At 45.2% G+C, this 22,005-nt stretch overlaps 1 protein-coding gene and 1 pseudogene across 2 annotated transcripts in view; one reads left to right on the forward strand and one right to left on the reverse strand.

Moving 5' to 3' along the window:
- GALNT18 (polypeptide N-acetylgalactosaminyltransferase 18) overlaps positions 1–22,005 on the forward strand; it is a 350,781-nt gene that overhangs the window by 323,313 nt on the left and 5,463 nt on the right. The gene's annotated exons all lie outside the window — the stretch shown is intronic.
- LOC132525903 (muskelin-like) lies at positions 7,597–10,269 on the reverse strand (annotated as a pseudogene).

Raw genomic sequence — 22,005 nt, forward strand, 5'->3', positions numbered from 1 at the left:
CGGTGCCCGGGGACTCCTGCCCTGCCCCTTTCTGTCCCTATGACCTTTGACACGTGTCGTAAACTGTAAAGGTCTGTCCCGTAAGAAGAACTAGCTAAGGTTCATACAGTGCTTAACGTGTGCTGCCCTTCCTAGGCGCCTGGCATACACCAGCTCATTTAATCCTCACAGCACCTGTGTGTGATTAGATGTGGACCATTAGCCCGAGTTCATAGATGAGGAAACTGCGGCACGAAGATGTTAAATAACATACCCACTGCTTGTTATTATTATTCCTGAACTACTTCAGATTCTCTGTTTTACTTCTAATCGTGGGAGGATGTTGGAAGTGGCCCCTGGAAGAAGGTCAGGGGCAGGGCCGAGGCTTAGAATATAGAGAACTTCTTCCTACCACCTCCCTCTCTCCTGGTGGCGCCCAGATGCCCCAGCTGTGACCTGTTCTGACCGTGCCCAGCAGAAGCCTTTGTCACTTTCCCCAGCCAGGCTTCTGGCCCAGAGTGACACAGGACAGGGCTACATTTCCCCTCTGTCCTCCTTTAAATTACGAGGCAGAGGGAGCCCTGGAGGTGTGTGGTCAGGGAGGAAGGCTGGCCGTGGGCTGGGTGGTAAAGTGGCTGCTGCCTCCTGGCTCGGATTAGATGCAAAACAGGCTCACAGGCTGGAGGCAGCAGAGAGAGGAATGGGTACCTCGGCCCGCGGAGGTGAGTGGGCTGACTTGGCTGGGTGAGACGGGGACCATACCATCTGGAGGGGCTCACGTCAGGCTGCTCTCTGCTGCCGTCAGCCCTACCTCCTGCTGCCCTGAGTTCAGCTTCCTCCTGGGAGCCTACTGACACCGTTCAGGAAGGTGGGGATGGCAGGTTGGGGCAGGGCTGGTGGCTTTCCAGAACAGAGAGTACATAGCTTGGCCCTCGAAGAAGGCATAGGAGTTTGCTCCATATAGAAGTAGTGAGGGGCATTCCAGGGAGAGACAACGGCACGGGCGCGAGCTGCGGACATCAAACCCAGGCCACGTGCGGGGAGCTGCGGAGGGTCGGGTGTGGCTGGATCCTCATGGACCCCACGGGGCGCAGCCAGAGATGCGCCTGCAGGGGCAGCTGGACCTGGACCTGGTCCTGTGGGAGGTGAGGCTGTGTGCGGGGGACTGGGGCGTTTAAGTCTGGGTTTTGGCAGCCCCCAGTGGCCGGGATTGTGGAGCTGAATGGGGAAGAGAGATTCTAGAAGCGGGGAGGGGCAGGTAGAAGAGTTGCAGGGAGGCTCAGATGCAGTTTGAAAGTTGAGCTGTTCCCTCCTCCTTCTCCTCCATGACCCTGGGGTCTTCTGGACTCCAAGATCTCCTCTCAGGGCAGGGTCCGAGGTTGCCCCTCACCAGGGGAAGAGAGCTCAGTCTGTCTGTGGGGTCTCAGCCTCTCCGTGCCCAGCTTCATGCAGCTTGAATCCAAACCCAGGCTGCTTTGACATCCCAGCCCCACATACAGGCACATCCGACTCCTTTCCAGCCCTCGTAGACAGATGGCCTTCCCACACATGCCCAGATCCAGAGGCCTTGGTGCCCCCAACCGGCTCTCATCTCATCTGCCCGTTCCCAACTGGGGCAGAGAAAGGAACATTCCTCCAAAATCCAGCTCCTTCCTTCACTCATCTCAGTGCATGGCCTTGAACAGGCAGCCGGACAGATTCCTGCTTGAAGGGACACAGTGACCAACCAAGCAGGCCACATTGGCACGTGCAGCCCTGAGGTCTGGGCAGTTTTCAGCTACTTATACGTACATCTAATTAAAACTCCCAGGGCACTCTGGCAGTCACCTCTCTGATCCTTCTACCAAGGGAACTGTTTGGAAATAATATTTTTAAATCCCTAATTTGCAAGCCCAGAGCAGCTGCTCTCACTTGATATTTAAAAATTAATGTATGTGAAATTTTTGTTTAATGCAAAATGATCAGTGTTTATCAAGCATCCTGGAATCTGTCCCCAAGCCCTCACTGGTGAGGAGCTACTGTTGATGAGGCCAGAGGAAGCTGGGAGCCTCTTAAATGATTAAAGTCATTGTTTGGGCTAATTTTCTTGCAACAGGTTTAATCTTTGCAAATTACAGGGGGATCCTACCAACTAAAATGTTCTGGTGGAGAAGTTGGGCTGAAAGATTTTACTGGTGCATTTCAAATCTCCTTTTCACTTTCACATTTTGCATTATTTACTCTCCTGAGGGCTACATTGAAACTCCATTCAGGCTGAATTAATTTCAAAATAATCTAGTGTGATTCTCCCAGGTTCTCCTACAAAGAAGATAGACATTTGCATATCTTGGTGTTCCATCTCATAGCCTGATTTTCTGTTTAACAAATAAAATGCCTTTCTTCTAACCCCTGGAAGCTCTTCTGAATTTTCCATGCTTCAGGATGAATCAGGACAGCGTCAGATACTGACACTGAGAAACCACATTTGATGAAAACATCTCTCAGCAACGCTGATGTACAGGGCTCTGATGAGCAGTTTTCCAATGATGAACATTCTTTCCTTCCGTCATTCATCAAGCATTTATTGAGCATGGTGGTTGGGCAGGAGGGATGCAGATATGAATCAGACACGGCCTCTGCCCCTGGAGGAGCTCATGGGTGTATAAACAGATAGCAAAACTGGATGACGAGAGCTGAAATGAGGCGGGTACGGTATTCCAGTAGCCCAGGGTGATGGGCTCTGTCTGCACAACTCAGGGATGGCTTCACGTTCAAGGCATGTTTGATCTGGATCTTGAAAATCGTAGGATAGTTCCCAGGCATAGAAAGGGAGAACATCCCATGTTAGAGGCTCAGCATGGGCAAAGGCAAGAAAAAGCAGAGCGTATTCAGTGTTGGTATGGATGGAATTTAGAATTTTCAATGGGACGTGAGAGAGATGAGACGTAAGCGTCAGTTTGGGGCAGATAATGGTCACCGAAAATCATGCTGAGAAGTTCGGACTTCACCTTAAAAGCAAAGGGAGGGACTAGGGGAGGTTCTTAAACTGTGGATTACCATGATGGGGTCTGAATCCCTCTAGCAGCAGACTGCAAGGTGGAAGACAGAGAAGAAAGTAGTGGGCCGTTCCATCGTCCCTGTGAGAAAAGGGGTAGACTTGGTTGCCATGGAGACATGGGGCCAGGCAGCTGTGGGGAGGACTTGGAGAGACAGTTCAGCAGTCTGTTGGAAGTAGTGATGGAGTAAATGGAGGTGGTTGTGAGGGGAGATTATGAATCCAGGGCCACCCCAGGCTCTGGGTTTGAAGAAGTCAGTGGATACCCGTCTCTAAACAGCCAACATTTCCCACATCAACACATGATGAGACTTCATTAACATTAGAAGTGGTAGTTGTGACTCCTCCCGGATTAGAGAATTTCCTAAACTGACTATGTACTGGGATTATAAATTCATATGTGTTAAGTATAAAACTTTAATCTTCCCAGAGTACCCCACCTACTGAGATCTGGGGGATTCTGGGATTAGGTGATGCAGTGCTAGTGAAAGAGGCATCTAGTCAGTGACCCCTGGACCAGTAGAAGGAGAGGGAAGCAGCAGATATCAGGTCACTACACAGGAGAACTTTGTGGCAGGACATCTGTCATGTGAAGCAACAGACTACCTCTCAGGGGTAATGAGATGCCCACCCTCCCCACCATCCCCCCATCACCATTACTTTGAATGGTTAAGCAAATGCCAAGGCCTCTCTTCAAGATGTTATTGAAGGGACTCACGCCCTAGGAAGGCTGTTACCATGTGTGTTCTTTAAGGTCCAACTTCCTTAAAGTCTATCTATTTGTGCGCATGGTTGAAGCCAGAAAGAGCTCAGGGGTGCCTGATCTCTGCCCTCAAATATCTGAAAGCCTTCTCTAGGCAAAAGAGAGCAGGGTTGTCCTATGTAGCTCTGAGGGAGGACCAGCTGGAGGGAGATTCAAGGACAATTTACAGAGCAGCTTTCTCATAGTCAGAGATGCCCGGGCATGAGATTGGCCATTCAAGGAAGAGGTGGGCTCAGACGACCACTCAGCAGGCCATCAAACATGCTACAGCTCTAAGTGGAGTTAGACCGGATGGTTTTAAGGGCTTACCAGCCCTGAAATTCTGTAATTCTAAGCTCCTGAAGTTAGCATGCCCTGAAAAGGGCTTATTCTACCTAGAAGCCCAGACGGGGCCTGCCTTACTAAAAAGCACCATGAACTTGAAAATGAGCTGCACCCCTGGTATAAGGGTCATCGTTATCCCACTTTATGGAATTGTTTATCTGTTATTTTCTCCATGACTCTTTCTCCCATCAACCAATAGATGGGAGGCAGGGCTGTCTTACACTTTCAGTGTCTCCAGCACCTAACAGAAAGCCTGAAACAGAAGAGGCACACCGGGTGCTGTCAATTAAATTAAGGAGTCCTTTCTAAAAATTCACAAATATTAACACAAATACCCTGTGTGCCAGGTCTCAAGCTAAGTTTGTGGGAGACCCAAAGATGAACAAACCCTACCCTTGATAACTCTTCCTTGCATGCATGCATGCTGATAAAAAACTAATTGTACTAGAGTATTTCAAGGACATTTGAACGTAATAGTCAAAGGGCCCCGCTTAGTTAGAAAATCCCTATAAGAACACTTTTAGGTGGTAGTGCGTCCCAGCCGCAATACACAGACGTGCGTGAAGAGGGGTACTCCAGTTTACTCTTCCTATAGCTTCAGATTTGGGGGAGGAAGGTGGAAATGATTTTTACTAAAACAGTTATGCATACTGTATGAAGGGGAGTAGCAATTTCTATGAATATTTGTTAAAACAGGGGGCTTTGATGAAATGTTGAGGTGTTCTGGCCGTATTTCATGCTGCCTCAGACTCTGGCATGTGCTCTCACTCCCGTTGGCCACTGGGTTCTGTGGTGGAAACACTGGCAAGGCCCATTCGGGAGTCCAAGGGCACCCAGGGCAGCGTTCCCGCTGGTGGGCGGTCCTGCCATCCCACCCCCATGCTTGCCTCATTCTCAGTTCAGCGTTAATGCATTTTCCAAATGGAGAACATCAAGGATAACAGCAGAGGTGACCATTAAGGCCAGGAGAGAAGAGATTTTCAAGAGCATGAGGAGACTGCCTGGAAGAGAGCTGAGGGCAGAGCTGAGCCTGCCTGGCCAGGGACCACTGGCTCTTACTTGTGGGATCTAATTTGATAATCTGATGCAAGATGAGTAACCCACTCAGAGAAGAACTTATTTGCAGAGAGCATTTCCCAGGGAGCACCACTGATTCTGCCAAAGAATTTCCCAGCACGCAAGGAGGAGGAGTCCTTGACTTTCTCCTGCTCCACCCCCCAGGCTCTCCAACTTCGAGAACCTTTTGTGCTAAGAAAAGGCTGTAATCGGGTGTTTCCTTATGGCTCTGGAATAAAGCAGCTTTTCATTTCCATGTCACATGAAGGGGCAAGTGTGGGATCATCCAGTTTTGAAGGACTGACAAAGCCTTGTTTAGGCCCTGGATATTTTCTTAGTTATTTTTAGTTTACGGCAGTCAGCACTTTAGACCAGGAGCCAGGACCAGGTGTGACAGCTCAGTGCCTCACTACTCAAACCTGGGTGAGATTTTTTTTTTTTTTTTTTTTTTTTTTTTCGGTACGCGGGCCTCTCACTGTTGTGGCCAATCCCGTTGCGGAGCACAGGCTCCGGACGCGCAGGCTCAGCGGCCATGGCTCACGGGCCCAGGCGCTCCGCAGCATGTGGGATCCTCCCGGACCGGGGCACGAAACCGTGTCCCCTGCATCGGCAGGCGGACTCTCAACCACTGCGCCACCAGCAGAGCCTGGGTGAGATTTTTAAATTTATTTATCAAACTTTTATATTGTGCTTACTGTGCGCCACATACTACTGTAACTGCTGTATAAATATTACTTAATCCTCATGACCTTGCTGTCAGGTACTTTACCATCCCCATTCTACCGTTGAGGAAACTGAGGCACAGAGAGATTATGTAATTTGTCCAAGGTCAAATCAGGCTTCTGCCTCTAGGGCCCACACTTTAAACCACCATGCTGTGGAGCCTTTGTCTTGCCTCTACAAAGCCCATGGACTGCTGCAGTGGGAATTTGGGGCTGCGGTGTCCCTGCCAAACCTTGTAGGTGTGTGTGAACTGGCTGGATTCCTGCTTCCTCAGCAAACTCCCTCCAGCCATCCTGCTGTCTCCATACCCCCCTTCACCTTTCCTTTTGCACTTGACATTGCCATTACCCCATTTTCAGCCCAACAGCCGTCACAGCAAATCCCAGGCAGACTCTCAGTCTGGCACAGGTGCGTCTCCTTTAAGAAAGACAAACACCAAAGCACTTTTTGAATAGACAGAGTGTTGAATATTCATAATACAGAAAGACCACTTTCCTCTACAAAAAGACTTAATCTCGGGGTTTCTTTAACTAGCACTAACATTCCACCCATGCTTTGAATTATTTGATTACTAATCATTAACTACTTAACCTGGGAACTCCCGAGCCCACTGTGCTTAAAGCCACAGACCCACTGGGCTACTTGCCCGTAGAAAATTAATTAGAACGGAAAGTGGAACGGGAGCTCTGAAATAAGCAGAGTCTTATTCAGTCCACACACAGCCTCCTCATAAACACCGTGGCTGCAAACGTGAGCTCAGCCCAGCTGCTTCATATCCTCTACCTCAAGGTGGTGAGTGCGAGTGACAAGCCAGGCCTCATCCTTTCCCCAGAGAGGGTGACGGTTTGCTTGCGGTCCCCCGACTGTGATCCCTGGACCAGTACCACCAGCAGCTGAGATACTCGGGAGCTTAAAAAGGCACATCTTGGGCCCCATCGCAGACCCGTAGGGTCGGAAGGTGGGCCCCAGTGATCTGTGGTATCACAAGCCCTCCAGGGACTGTCTAATCCATTTACCCAACCCACATCCCCAGGAGGAACCGGGAAGGTTGGTCTGGTGCTTGAGGTCCCACCTCTAGCTGCTACAGACACACCTTGGGGAAACAGGAAGAGAGGAGGTGCATGGCTGTGTAACCTGGGGTGCCTCAGCCCAAGGCGCTCATGGACCACAGCTCCACATGCCCGCCTGGCATATAGTCAGCGCTCCGTGTCTGAGTGCCCCACAGTGCTCCGGTGCCTTTTGCAAATGAGAAGACTGAAGCCCATGGTGGCTCAGCCCCTTACCAGGGTCACGGCCGGGGAGAGCCGCCAGAGACAAGGCTGGGAGCAGAGTCCCATGTTCGCTGCTTCCGCTCATCCCACCTCTGATGCCGTTTCTAGTCTCCAGAGAGGCTCGGAAGGAGAAGGACCTAGGCTGGGGGCTGGGGACCAAGCTCTCGGAATTATTATTAGCCTTCTTAATTCCATACATTCAGCTTTCCTTTTTTTTTTAATGGAAAGTATACTGATTTCACTTTATTAGCCTAATTTCAGAATGGGATCAGGACTATGGGGTTGAGGTCAGGTGTGAAGGAAGAGGGTTAAAATTTGTGACAGCAAAGATCCCTTCAAAATTCTGGTGCAGTCCTCAGTCACTGCAGCCTAATGGTCAATAGAGTTGAAATCCAGAATACTGAAAGCAGACTCCTGTGCTCCATTTCTGTCCAGGTACTCGTCAGTCACAGTGTGATGAGGTCCACCAGGTTGCCTTTAGGAGGAGTCATGCTGTCAGGAAAGAAATTTACTAAGGTGTCAAACAGCTGAGTTCTTTGAGCACAGGTGTGATCCACATTGGAAAAGCCTAGAGCTGTGAAATCTGAACCAGATTTAAACAGAGCTGAAGCTAGGAGCTGAAACTCTTTTGTCTCTTCTGGGTCTGAATGATCCACCGTTATATAAAGATCATTTTGTAGATATTTCAGAGCACTAAGGGGATCCATTTGGGCCTTCTCTTCAAACCTGTGTTTTCTTATGAGGTACTTGCAATGCTCAGTAAGTAATCTTTTGAAGGCCTACACAATTTCAGTGACAAGAAGTCATCTAGTCTCATCTTTGGGGACCAAGATTTTCCTGGATTCCCACCAAATAAATAATGAACCTTGTGTAACTCATCGTATACAAGCTGATGGGCAGGTCTTAGACATGGTTCTTCCTCCTGAAGACTTTTACTTGGAGTATCCTTTGCAGCTTGATCATTCTTATAGACGCAAGACCAACTATTCCTTACAATGTCATAAATCCAGAATGAATTTCTGACATTCTCTTCCCTCTTTTCCTTGTCTTTGCTGAGTCCAGATAAGACATGTATTTCATCCAGTTCTGGATCAATGGTTGCTCTCTGTGTGAATCCTGTCATTGGAACTGATGATCAAACACCAGTTTCGGTCCTCCATCAGCAGTGTCCTCCCTGAGTAACATCCATGTGTTTGTGTCAATGTCATAACGATAGAAATCACTTTTCAGAGATTTGCTGTTCTTCACAGAGGAATCCGAATAACGCCCTGGCGTGTAGACTTGCCTTCGTTGAATGTCAATGCACATTTTATGACACGATCTAGCACTAGGACCATTCTCTTTCTCAGTGTCTCTAGAGATACATGTCCATTGGTTCTCTTTCACACTGTATGCCCAGAAGTCGGCAAGATCTTGTGTTCCATCCCAGCCACCAAACAAATAAACAGTCTCTGTTTGAACATCAATAACCATCTGCTAGCCTCCTCTCATTCCTGGTCGGTTATCTTCTCCATCACCTTTGGTACTTTTGGGAATGATTTGACTCCATCGTGGCTTATATTCCTGTTGACTGATATACTGATTGAACAAGCCATCATTTACAGCTTTTTCAATCAATTCTTCACAAGCGTCAAAATCACCCTTCAGTACCAATTTATCGTGCAGATCTGTTAACATGGGATGTTCCAGGGCAATCTTGGTTTTCTTCTGCAGTGATTCAAAGGCCTCTGTATAGTTATGTTGTCTGAAGTGTTTTAGGCAAAGGCGAATAGCTTCCTGTTCACGGTACTACTTACTATACCAGTTGAGACAGGGTTGTACTACATGGGGATCATCAATGCCACTAAGTTCAGCATACCAGATGCTAAAGTTAAAGCTGGGGCCCCATGATAAGAGTGGAACTATTTTAATGAATCGACAAAGAAACATCTGTTCATCAATTTTACGCTTCAAGGTAAATGTTTCTTTGTTATAATCATTCTTTAAGCCACTGGACAATAGCTTTGTCATGTTTTCTTCATTCATTCCACCAAAGACTTTAAATTTCTTCAAACTGCAGACATGAGTTTTCTCATATTTTCCAAATGTGATATTCTGGACTGTAGCAGGCCTTTCAAGCTTCAGAATCAAGTACTGGGGAGGGTAGCTGCTCTCTGTAGACCACCGTGAAGGCTGGTCATTTGGCTTATCCACTAAAATGTTCATTACACCCAAGTATCTTCCTTCTGAACAATGCCTTCACATAAGTATTCCCATGAAAGTTTCAGGAAGGTAGGTGGAGGAGAAGGAGCTCCACTTGTGTAGCACGCAGGGCAGAAGCCGGCACTCGGGCCCCGCCAGCCGCCATCTTGTCAGCACCGTAGCGACCGCCGCACATTTTCTTTTTTTTTTTTTGATGCTGTTTCCATACTTAACTTGGTTTCCATTCCAGTTAAGCTCTCTGTGTGCTGTGGCATCCCTCCTGCCAGGTTTAATTGCCCTTATTTAAATTCTTTAATTAAAAGTATTGTGTTTCCAGATCCTAGAGTTTTAAGTATTACACGAATCATTTAGACGACTGGACTAATAAACCAAGCCACTGTGCCCTCCACCGAGGGCGGGGCCAGCCAGGGGCCCACTTGTGTGAGGACCAGAGCCTGCTGACAGGTGGCCCTGCTTCCTTCCTTCCTCCCAGGCTCTGCGTTCCACACAGCAGCCAGGGGGACCCGGTTAACATGTCAATCCGACCCTGCAGTGGCCGGTTCTGTCACCAGGTGAACAGCCGAAGTCCGTTCGCACAAGATGCCCCTCCCTCCCCTCTTGGGCCTCATCTCCCACCCCCGCCCCGTGCTGTTCCCTGCACACACCAGGCCTCTGCTGGTGCAGGAACTGCACTCTGGGGCACAAGACTCCTCCAGATACACCTGGGCTCCTCCTCGTTCATGTCCTTGCCCAGCTCTCATCTTCTCAGGGGGGATCACTGCAACAGCCTCCTGCTCTCAGCACCACTCCGGTACCCTCACAACCTCCCGGTCTTAGTCCATCCATGCTGCTATAACAAGAAAGGACCAGAGACTGGGAAGCTTGAACAACAGACATTTATCTCCCACAGTTCTGGAGGCTGGAAAGTACAAGATCATGGTGCTAGCAGATCTGGCGTCTCACACCTTCTCACTGTGTCCTCACGAGGCAGAGGGAAAGAGCTCATCCCTCCTGTGACTCTTCTTGTAAGGGTACTAATTCCATCATGAGGGCTCCACCCCTATGACCTAATTACCTCCCAAAGGCCCCACCTCTCATCACACTGGTGATCAGGGCTTCAACATACGAATTTTAAGCGGAAACATTGTCCACAGCACTGCTCTACATTTTTGTGCACAATCTTAGCACCTCTAACACACTATAGAATTTACCATTTGCTCCCCCTCCTGGAATATAGTCTCCACAAAGACAAAGATCTTCTCCTGTTTAGTCACTAATGTATCTCAGTGGGTGGGAACTGCTCCTGGCATGTGGTAGGCACTCATTAAATATTGGATGGATGGATAGATGGATAAATCATGTCTTTGCAGAGAGCTCTCAAAAGAACTAGACCAACCTGACTCCCCAGAGCCCTTGAAGCTCTTCAGATGACCTTCCACCCCAGGCAGTGGGACACCAGCAGCTCTCGGTCTAGTCCACTACCTTGAGGCAGGTGTGAGGTGGGATAAATGGAGGGGAGGGTGTGGCCACTCATCCTAGTGAGGAACAGCGAAGGGGGCAGACCCAGGTTCTCAGCCTGGCTCTACCACTGACTGACCATGTGACCCCCACCTCTCTGAGCCTCAGTCTCCAGGTCTACAAAATGGGGATAATTATCATCTCCACCACTCAGGGTTATTGTGAAGAACACTTGAGATTGAGTGTGTGAAGCATCTGACACAGTGCTGGGGACACGGTAAATAAGCCTTGACTGTAACTACTTTTACCTCAGGGCCAGAGCCCGCAGGTAGAGGTAAGGATGGTAATACCACAGGTTGCTCCCAAAGGCGCTGAGCTCACCAGGAAGGGACTGAATCGAGAACAGGAAGGCTCCTTTGCAATTTTGGTGGATGGCATTTGGCCGGAGAGGGGGCGAGAGCCCAGAGTTTGCTCAGTGAGAGAGGCTGAGGTCCAGGAAGGAAGACGGGAGGGAGACTGGCCAGTGGCTCCAGCACCAAAAGGTGGGATGGCTCCTCTCTCCGTCTCCCACATACGTCCCAAGACGTATTCCAGGCCTCCAAGGCGGCCTTACTACTCTATTCTAGAAGATTCTCCTCTCAGAGCCTTTGGGGAGGCTGCTTCTTGACCTCATTCTCCACCCTCCCTACAGGCCCAGATGCCCTCACTGAGGTTGTGTCTCCTTCACAGCCCTGCTCTTGGCCTCACTCCGTTTCCTCCAGCGCCTTCCCGGAGGCCACACAGCCTGTTTCTGCCTCAGGGTCCCTGTGCTTCCTGTCTCTAGGGTGCTGAGGGCACAGCTGGGCCAGGGTAGGGCCTGGAAAGTGCCATATTTTTTTTTGTTTTATTATTTATTTTTTATTTATTTTTTTTAACATCTTTATTGGAGTATAATTACTTTACAACGGTGTGTTAGTTTCTGCTGTATAACAAAGTGAATCAGTTATACATATACATATGTTCCCATATCTCTTCCCGCTTGCGTCTCCCTCCCTCCCACCCTCCCTATCCCACACCTCCAGGTGGTCACAAAGCACCGAGCTGATCTCCCTGTGCTATGTGGCTGCTTCCCACTAGCTATCTACCTTACGTTTGGTAGTGTATATATGTCCATGCCTCTCTCTCACTTTGTCAGAGCTCCCCCTTCTCCCTCCCCATATCCTCAAGTCCATTCTCTAGTATGTCTGCGTCTTTATTCCTGTTTTACCCCTAGGTTCTTCATGACATTTTTTTTTCTTAAATTCCATATATATGTGTTAGCATATGGTATTTGTCTCTCTCCTTCTGACTTACTTCACTCTGTATGACAATCTCTAGGCCTATCCACCTCATTACAAATAGCTCAATTTCGTTTCTTTTTATGGCTGAGTAATATTCCATTGTGTATATGTGCCACATCTTCTTTATCCAGTCATCCGCTGATAGACACTTAGGTTATTTCCATCTCTGGGCTATTGTAAATAGAGCTGCAATGAACATTTTGGTACATGACTCTTTTTGAATTTTGGTTTTCTCAGGGTATATGCCCAGTAGTGGGATTGCTGGGTCATATGGTAGTTCTATTTGTAGTTTTTTAAGGAACCTCCATACTGTTCTCCACAGTGGCTGTATCAATTTACATTCCCACCAACAGTGCAAGAGGGTTCCCTTTTCTCCATACCCTCTCCAGCATTTATTGTTTCTATATTTTTTGATGATGGCCATTCTGACTGGTGTGAGATGATATCTCATTGTAGTTTTGATTTGCATTTCTCTAATGATTAGTGATGTTGAGCATTCTTTCATGTATTTGTTGGCAGTCTGTATATCTTCTTTGGAGAAATGTCTATTTAGGTCTTCTGCCCATTTTTGGATTGGGTTGTTTGTTTTTTTGTTATTGAGCTGCATGAGTTGCTTGTAAATTTCGGAGATTAATCCTTTGTCAGTTGCTTCATTTGCAAATATTTTCTCCCATTCTGAGGGTTGTCTTTTGGTCTTGTTTATGGTTTCCTTTGCTGTGCAAAAGCTTTGAAGTTTCATTAGGTCCCATTTGTTTATTTTTGTTTTTATTTCCATTACTCTAGGAGGTGGGTCAAAAAGGATCTTGCTGTGATTTATGTCATAGAGTGTCCTGCCTATGTTTTCCTCTAAGAGTTTGATAGCTTCTGGCCTTACACTTAGGTCTTTAATCCATTTTGACCTTATTTTTGTGTATGGTGTTAGGGAGTGATCTAATCTCATACTTTTACATGTAGCTGTCCAGTTTTCCCAGCACCACTTATTGAAGAGGCTGTCCTTTCTCCACTGTACATTCCTGCCTCCTTTATCAAAGGTAAGGTGACCATATGTGCGTGGGTTTACCTCTGGGCTTTCTATCCTGTTCCATTGATCTATCTTTCTGTTTTTGTGCCAGTACCATACCGCTTGATAACTGTAGCTTTGTAGTATAGTCTGAAGTCAGGGGGCCTGATTCCTCCAGCTCCGTTTTTCGTTCTCAAGATTGCTTCAGCTATTCGGGGTCTTTTGTGTTTCCATACAAATTGTGAAATTTTTTGTTCTAGTTCTGTGAAAAATGCCAGTGGTAGTTTGATGGGGATTGCATTGAATCTGTAGATTGCTTTGTGTAGTAGAGTCATTTTCACAGTGTTGATTCTTCCATTCCAAGAACATGGTATATCTCTCCATCTATTTGTATCATCTTTAATTTCTTTCATCAGTGTCTTTTAATTTTCTGCATACAGGTCTTTTGTCTCCTTAGGTAGGTTTATTCCTAGATATTTTATTCTTTTTGTTGCAATGGTAAATGGGAGTGTTTTCTTGATTTCACTTTCAGATTTTTCATCATTAGTGTACAGGAATGCCAGAGATTTCTGTGCATTAATTTTGTATCCTGCTACTTTACCAAATTAATTGATTAGCTCTAGTAGTTTTCTGGTAGCATCTTTAGGATTCTCTATGTATAGGATCATGTCATCTGCAAATAGTGACAGCTTTACTTCTCCTTTTCCGATTTGGATTCCTTTTATTTCCTTTTCTTCTCTGATTGCTGTGGCTAAAACTTCCAAAACTATGTTGAATAAGAGTGGTGAGAGTGGGCAATTTTGTCTTGTTCCTGATCTTAGTGGAAATGCTTTCAGTTTTTCACCATTGAGGATGATGTTGGCTGTGGGTTTGTCATATATGGCCTTTATTATGTTGAGGAAAGTTCCCTCTATGCCTACTTTCTGCAGGGTTTTTATCATAAATGGGTGTTGAATTTTGTCAAAAGCTTTTTCTGCATCTATTGAGATGATCATATGGTTTTTCTCCTTCAATTTGTTAATATGGTGTATGATGTTGATTGATTTGCATATATTGAAGAATCCTTGCATTCCTGGAATAAACCCCACTTGATCATGGTGTATGATCCTTTTAATGTGCTGTTGGATTCTGTTTGCTAGTATTTTGTTGAGGATTTTTGCATCTATGTTCATCAGTGATATTGGCCTGTAGTTTTCTTTCTTTGTGACATCCTTGTCTGGTTTTGGTATCAAGGTGATGGTGGCCTCGTAGAAGGAATTTGGGAGTGTTCCTCCCTCTCCTATATGTATATATTTTTTAACATCTCTATTGGGGTATAATTGCTTCACAATGGTGTGTTAGTTTCTGCTTTATAACAAAGTGTATCAGTCATACATAAACATATGTTCCCATATGTCTTCCCTCTTGCGTCTCCCTCCCTCCCACCCTCCCTATCCCACCCCTCCAGGCTGTCACAAAGCACCGAGCCAATATCCCTGTGCCATGCGGCTGCTTCCCACTAGCTATCTACCTTACTAAGTTTGTTAGTGTGTATATGCCCATGACTCTCTCTCGCCCTGTCACAGCTCACCCTTCCCCCTCCCAATAACCTCAAGTCCGTTCTCTAGGAGGTCTGCGTCTTTATTCCTGCCTTACCCCTAGGTTCTTCATGACATTTATTTTTCTTAAATTCCATATATATGTGTTAGCATACGGTATTTGTCTTTTTCTTTCTGACTTACTTCTCTCTGTATGACAGACTCTAGGTCTACCCACCTCATTACAAATAGCTCAATTTCATTTCTTTTTATGGCTGAGTAATATTCCATTGTATATATGTGCCACATCTTCTTTATCCATTCATCCAATGATGGGCACTTAGGTTGTTTCCATCTCCGGGCTATTGTAAATAGAGCTGCAATGAACATTTTGGTACATGACTCTTTTTGAATTTTGGTTTTCTCAGGGTATATGCCCAGTAGTGGGATTGCTGGGTCATATGGTAGTTCTATTTGTAGTTTTTTAAGAAACCTCCATACTGTTCTCCATAGTGGCTGAACCAATTCACATTCCCACCAGCAGTGCAAGAGTGTTCCCTTTTCTCCACATCCTCTCCAGCATTTATTGTTTCTAGATTTTTTGATGATGGCCATTCTGACTGGTGTGAGATGATATCTCATTGTAGTTTTGATTTGCATTTCTCTAATGATTAATGATGTTGAGCATTCTTTCATGTGTTTGTTGGCAGTCTGTATATCTTCTTTGGAGAAATGTCTATTTAGGTCTTCTGCCCATTTTTGGATTGGGTTGTTTGTTTTTTTGTTATTGAGCTGCATGAGTTGCTTGTAAATTTCGGAGATTAATCCTTTGTCAGTTGCTTCATTTGCAAATATTTTCTCCCATTCTGAGGGTTGTCTTTTGGTCTTGTTTATGGTTTCCTTTGCTGTGCAAAAGCTTTGAAGTTTCATTAGGTCCCATTTGTTTATTTTTGTTTTTATTTCCATTACTCTAGGAGGTGGGTCAGAAAGGATCTTGCTGTGATTTATGTCATAGAGTGTTCTGCCTATGTTTTCCTCTAAGAGTTTGATAGTTTCTGGCCTTGCATTTAGGTCTTTAATCCATTTTGACCTTATTTTTGTGTATGATGTTAGGGAGTGATCTAATCTCATACTTTTACATGTAGCTGTCCAGTTTTCCCAGCACCACTTATTGAAGAGGCTGTCCTTTCTCCACTGTACATTCCTGCCACCTTTATCAAAGATAAGGTGTCCATATGTGCATCGGTTTATCTCTGGGCTTTCTATCCTGTTCCATTGATCTATCTTTCTGTTTTTGTGCCAGTACCATACCGCTTGATAACTGTAGCTTTGTAGTATAGTCTGAAGTCAGGGAGCCTGATTCCTCCAGTTCCTTCTTTCGTTCTCAAGATTGCTTTGGCTATTCGGGGTCTTTTGTGTTTCCATACAAATTGCAAAATTTTTTGTTCTAGTTCTGTGAAAAATGCCAGTGGTAGTTTGATAGGGATTGCATTTAATCTATAGATTCCTTTGGGTAGTAGAGTCATTTTCACAATCTTGATTCTTCCATTCCAAGAACATGGTATATCTCTCCATCTATTTGTATCATCTTTAATTTCTTTCATCAGTGTCTTATAGTTTTCTGCATACAGGTCTTTTGTCTCCTTAGGTAGGTTTATTCCTAGATATTTTATTCTTTTTGTTGCAATGGTAAATGGGAGTGTTTTCTTGATTTCACTTTCAGATTTTTCATCATTAGTATATAGGAATGCCAGAGATTTCTGTGCATTAATTTTGTATCCTGCCACTTTACCAAATTAATTGATTAGCTCTAGTAGTTTTCTGGTAGCATCTTTAGGATTCTCTATGTATAGGATCATGTCATCTGCAAACAGTGACAGCTTTACTTCTTCTTTTCCGATTTGGATTCCTTTTATTTCCTTTTCTTCTCTGATTGCTGTGGCTAAAACTTCCAAAATTATGTTGAATAAGAGTGGTGAGAGTGGGCAACCTTGTCTTGTTCCTGATCTTAGTGGAAATGCTTTCAGTTTTTCACCATTGAGGATGATGTTTGCTGTGGGCTTGTCATATATGGCCTTTATTATGTTGAGGAAAGTTCCCTCTATGCCTACTTTCTGCAGGGTTTTTATCATAAATGGGTGTTGAATTTTGTCAAAAGCTTTCTCTGCATCTATTGAGATGATCATATGGTTTTGCTCCTTCAATTTGTTAATATGGTTTATCACATTGATAGATTTGCATATACTGAAGAATCCTTGCATTCCTGGAATAAACCCCACTTGATCATGGTGTATGATCCTTTTAATGTGCTGTTGGATTCTGTTTGCTCGTATTTTGTTGAGGATTTTTGCATCTATGTTCATCAGTGATATTGGCCTGTAGTTTTCTTTCTTTGTGACATCCTTGTCTGGTTTTGGTATCAAGGTGATGGTGGCCTCGTAGAAGGAATTTGGGAGTGTTCCTCCCTCTGCTATATTTTGGAAGAGTTTGAGAAGGATAGGTGTTAGCTCTTCTCTAAATGTTTGATAGAATTCACCTGTGAAGCCATCTGGTCCTGGGCTTTTCTTTGTTGAGAGATTTTTAATCACAGTTTCAATTTCAGTGCTTGTGATTGGTCTGTTCATATTTTCTATTTCTTCCTGATTCAGTCTTGGCAGATTGTGCATTTCTAAGAATTTGTCCATTTCTTCCAGATTGTCCATTTTATTGGCATAGAGCTGCTTGTAGTAATCTCTCATGATCTTTTTTATTTCTGTACTGTCACTTGTTACTTCTTTTTCATTTCTAATTCTATTGATTTGAGTCTTCTCCCTTTTTTTCTTGATGAGTCTGGCTAATGGTTTATCAATTTTGTTTATCAAAGAACCAGCTTTTAGTTTTATTGATCTTTGCTATTGTTTCCTTCATTTCTTTTTCATTTATTTCTGATCAGATTTTCATGATTTCTTTCCTTCTGCTAGCTTTGGGTTTTTTTTGTTCTTCTTTCTCTAATTGATTGAGGTGCAAGGTTAGGTTGTTTATTCGAGATGTTTCCTGCTTCTTAAGGTGGGCTTGTATTGCTATAAACTTCCCCCTTAGAACTGCTTTTGCTGCATCCCATAGGTTTTGGGTCGTCTTGTCTCCATTGTCATTTGTTTCTAGGTATTTTTTGATTTCCTCTTTGATTTCTTCAGTGATCACTTCGTTATTAAGTAGTGTATGGTTTAGCCTCCATGTGTTTGTATTTTTTACAGATCTTTTCCCTTAATTGATATCCAGTCTCATGGCATTGTGGTCAGAAAAGATACTTGATACAATTTCAATTTTCTTGTATTTACCAAGGCTTGATTTGTGACCCAAGATATGATCTATCCTGGAGAATGTTCCATGAGCACTTGAGAAAAATGTGTATTCTGTTGTTTTTGGATGGAGTGTCCTATAAATATCAATTAAGTCCATCTTGTTTAATGTATCATTTAAAGCTTGTGTTTCCTTATTTATTTTCATTTTGGATGATCTGTCTATTGGTGAAAGTGGGGTGTTAAAGTCCCCTACTATGAATGTGTTACTGTCGATTTCCTTTTTTATGGCTGTTAGTATTTGTCTTATGTATTCAGGTGCTTCTATGTTGGGTGCATAAATATTTACAATTGTTATATCTTTTTCTTGGATCAATCCCTTGATCATTATGTACTGTCCTTCTTTGTCTCTTCTAATAGTCTTTATTTTAAAGTCTATTTTGTCTGATATGAGAATTGCTACTCCAGCTTTCTTTTGGTTTCCATTTGCCTGGAATGTCTTTTTCCATCCCCTTTCTTTCAGTCTGTATGTGTCTCTACGTCTGAAGTGGGTCTCTTGTAGACAGCATATATAAGGGTCTTGTTTTTGTATCCATTTAGCCAATCTGTGTCTTTTGGTGGGAGCATTTAGTCCATTTACATTTAAGGTAATTATCGATATGTATGTTCCTATTTCCATTTCCTAAATTGTTTTGGGTTCATTATTATAGGTCTTTTCCTTCTCTTGTGTTTCTTGCCTAGAGAACATCATTTAGCATTTGTTGTAAAGCTGGTTTGGTGGTGCTGAACTCTCTCAGCTTTTGCTTGTCTGTAAAGGTTTTAATTTCTCCATCAAATCTGAATGAGATCCTTGCTGGGTAGAGTAGTCTTGGTTGCAGGTTTTTCTCCTTCATCACTTTCAATGTGTCCTGCCACTCCCTTCTGGCTTGCAGAGTTTCTGCTGAAAGATCAGCTGTTAACCTTATGGGGATTCCCTTGTGTGTTATTTGTTGTTTTTCCCTTGCTGCTTTTAATATGTGTTCTTTGTATTTAATTTTTGACAGTTTGATTAATATGTGTCTTGGTGTATTTCTCCTTGGATTTATCCTGTATGGGACTCTCTGTGCTTCCTGGACTTGATTAACTATTTCCTTTCCCATATTAGGGAAGTTTTCAACTATAATCTCTTCAAATATTTTCTCAGTCCCTTTCTTTTTCTCTTCTTCTTCTGGAACCCCTATAATTCGAATGTTGGTGTGTTTAATGTTGTCCCAGAGGTCTCTGAGACTGTCCTCAGTTCTTTTCATTCTTTTTTCTTTATTCTGCTCTGCAGTAGTTATTTCCACTATTTTATCTTCCAGGTCACTTACCCGTTCTTCTGCCTCAGTTATTCTGCTATTGATCCCATCTAGAGTACTTTTAATTTCATTTATTGTGTTGTTCATCATTGCTTGTTTCATCTTTAGTTCTTCTAGGTCCTTGTTAACTGTTTCTTGCAGTTTGTCCATTCTATTTCCAAGATTTCGGATCATCCTTACTATCATTATTCTGAATTCTTTTTCAGGTAGACTGGCTATTTCCTCTTCATTTGTTAGGTCTGGTGCATTTTTAGCTTGCTCCTTCATCTGCTGTGTGTTTTTCTGTCTTCTCATTTTGCTTATCTTACTGTGTTTGGGTTCTCCTTTTTGCAGGCTGCAGGTTCGTAGTTCCTGTTGTTTTTGATGTCTGTCTCCAGTGGCTAAGGTTGGTTCAGTGGGTGTGTAGGCTTCCTGGTGGATGGGACTAGTGCCTGTGTTGTGGTGGATGAGGCTGGATCTTGTCTCTCTAGTGGGCAGGTCCACGTCTGGTGGTGTGCTTTGGGTTGTCTGTGGACTTATTATGATTTTAGGTAGCCTCTCTGCTAATGGATGGGGTTGTTTTCCTGTTTTGCTATTGTTTGGCATAGGTTGTCCAGCACTGTGGCTTGCTGGTCGTTGAGTGAAGCTGGGTGCTGGTGTTAAGATGGAGGTCTCTGGGAGATTTTCGCCGTTTGATATTATGTGGAGCTGGGAGGTCTCTTGTTGACCAGGGTCCTGAAGTTGGCTCTCCCACCTCAGAGGCAGAGCCCTGACTTCTGCCTGGAGCACCAAGAGCCTTTCATCCACACGGCTCAGAAGAAAAGGGAGAAAAAGTAGAGAGAATTAGTAGAAGAAAGAAAGAAAGAAAGAAAGAAAGAAAGAAAGAAAGAAAGAAAGAAAGAAAGAAAGAAAGAAAGAAAGAAAGAAAGAAAGAAAGGAAGGAAGGAAGGAAGGAAGGAAGGAAGGAAGGAAGGGAGAAAGGAAGAAAGGAAGGAAGGAAGGAAGGAAGGAGAAAAGGAAAGAAGGAAAGAAAGGAGGGAGAGAGGGAGGAAGGAAGGAAGGAGGAAAGGATGGAAAAAAGACAGAAAGAAAGAAGATACAGTAAAATAAAATAAAGTTTAATAAAGTTATTGAATTAAAAAATAATTATTTAGAAAAAAAGGGACGGATAGAACCTTAGGACAAATGTTGGAAGCAAAGCTATACAGACAAGCTCTCACACAGAAGCATACACATACACACTCACAAAAAGAGGAAAAGGGGAAAAAATCATAGATCTTGCTCTCGAAGTCCACCTCCTCAATTTGGATGATTTGTTGTCTATTCATGTAGTCCACAGATGCAGGGTACGTCAAGTTGATTGTGGAGATTTAATCCGCTGCTCCTGAGGCTGCTGGGAGAGATTTCCCTTTCTCTTCTTTGTTCTCACAGCTCCCAGGGGCTCAGCTTTGGATTTGGCCCCGCCTCTGCATGTAGGTCGCCGGAGGGCGTCTGTTCTTTGCTCAGACAGCACGGGGTTAAAGGAGCCGCTGATTCGGGGGCTCTGGCTCACTCAGGCCGGGGGGAGGGAGGGGCACGGAGTGCGGGGCGGGCCTGCGGCGGCAGAAGCCGGCGTGACGTTGCACCAGCCTGAGGCACGCTGTGCGTTCTCCCAGGGAAGTTGTTCCTGGATCCCGGGACCCTGGCAGTGGCGGGCTGCACAGGCTCCCCGGAAGGGGGGTGTGGATAGTGACCTGTGCTCGCACACAGGCTTCTTGGTGGTGGCGGCAGCAGCAGCCTTAGCGTCTCATGTCTGTCTCTGGGGTCCACGCTTTTAGCCGCGGCTCGCGCCCGTCTCTGGAGCTCCTTTAAGCAGTGCTCTTAAACCCCTCTCCTCGTGCACCAGGAAACAAAGAGGCAAGAAAAAGTCTCTTGCCTCTTCGGCAGGTGCAGACTTTTCCCCGGACTCCCTCCCGGCCGTGGTGCACTAACCCCTTCAAGCTATGTTCAAGCCGCCAACCCCAGTCCTCTCCCTGCGCTCCGACCGAAACCCGAGCCTCAGCTCGCAGCCCCGCCCGCCCCGGCGGGTGAGCAGACAAGCCTCTCGGGCTGGTGAGTGCTGGTAGCACTGATCCTCTGTGCGGGAATCTCCCCGCTTTGCCCTCTGCACCCCTGTTGCTATGCTCTCCTCTGCGGCTCCGAATCTCCCCCCTCCACCTCCTGCAGTCTCCGCCCGCGAAGGGGCCTCCTAGTGTGTGGAAACCTTTCCTCCTTCACTGCTCCCTCCCACTGGTGCAGGTCCCGTCCCTATTCTTTTGTCTCTGTTTATTCTTTTTTCTTTTACCCTACCCAGGTACATGGGGAGTTTCTTGCCTTTTGGGAGGTCTGAGGTCTTCTGCCAGCGTTCAGTAGGTGTTCTGTAGGAGTTGCTCCACGTGTAGATGCATTTCTGGTGTATCTGTGGGGAGGAAGGCAATCTCCGCGTCTTACTCTTCCGCCATCTTCCCAGCACCCCCCTATTTCCTCTTCATTTGTTAGGTCTGGTGGGTTTTTATCTTGCTCCTTCATCTGCTGTGTGTTTTTCCGTCTTCTCATTTTGCTTGTCTTACTGTGTTTGGGGCCTCCTTTTTGCAGGCTGAAGGTTCGTAGTTCCTGTTGTTTTTTGTGTCTGTCCCCAGTGGCTAAGGTTGGTTCAGTGGGTTGTGTAGGCTTCCTGGTGGAGGGGACTAGTGCCTGTGTTCTGGTGGATGAGGCTGGATCTTGTCTTTCTGGAGGGCAGGTCCACGTCTGGTGGTGTGTTTTGGGGT

This window comes from Lagenorhynchus albirostris, chromosome 9 (genome assembly GCF_949774975.1).
Source record: "Lagenorhynchus albirostris chromosome 9, mLagAlb1.1, whole genome shotgun sequence".
Taxonomy (NCBI): domain Eukaryota; kingdom Metazoa; phylum Chordata; class Mammalia; order Artiodactyla; family Delphinidae; genus Lagenorhynchus; species Lagenorhynchus albirostris.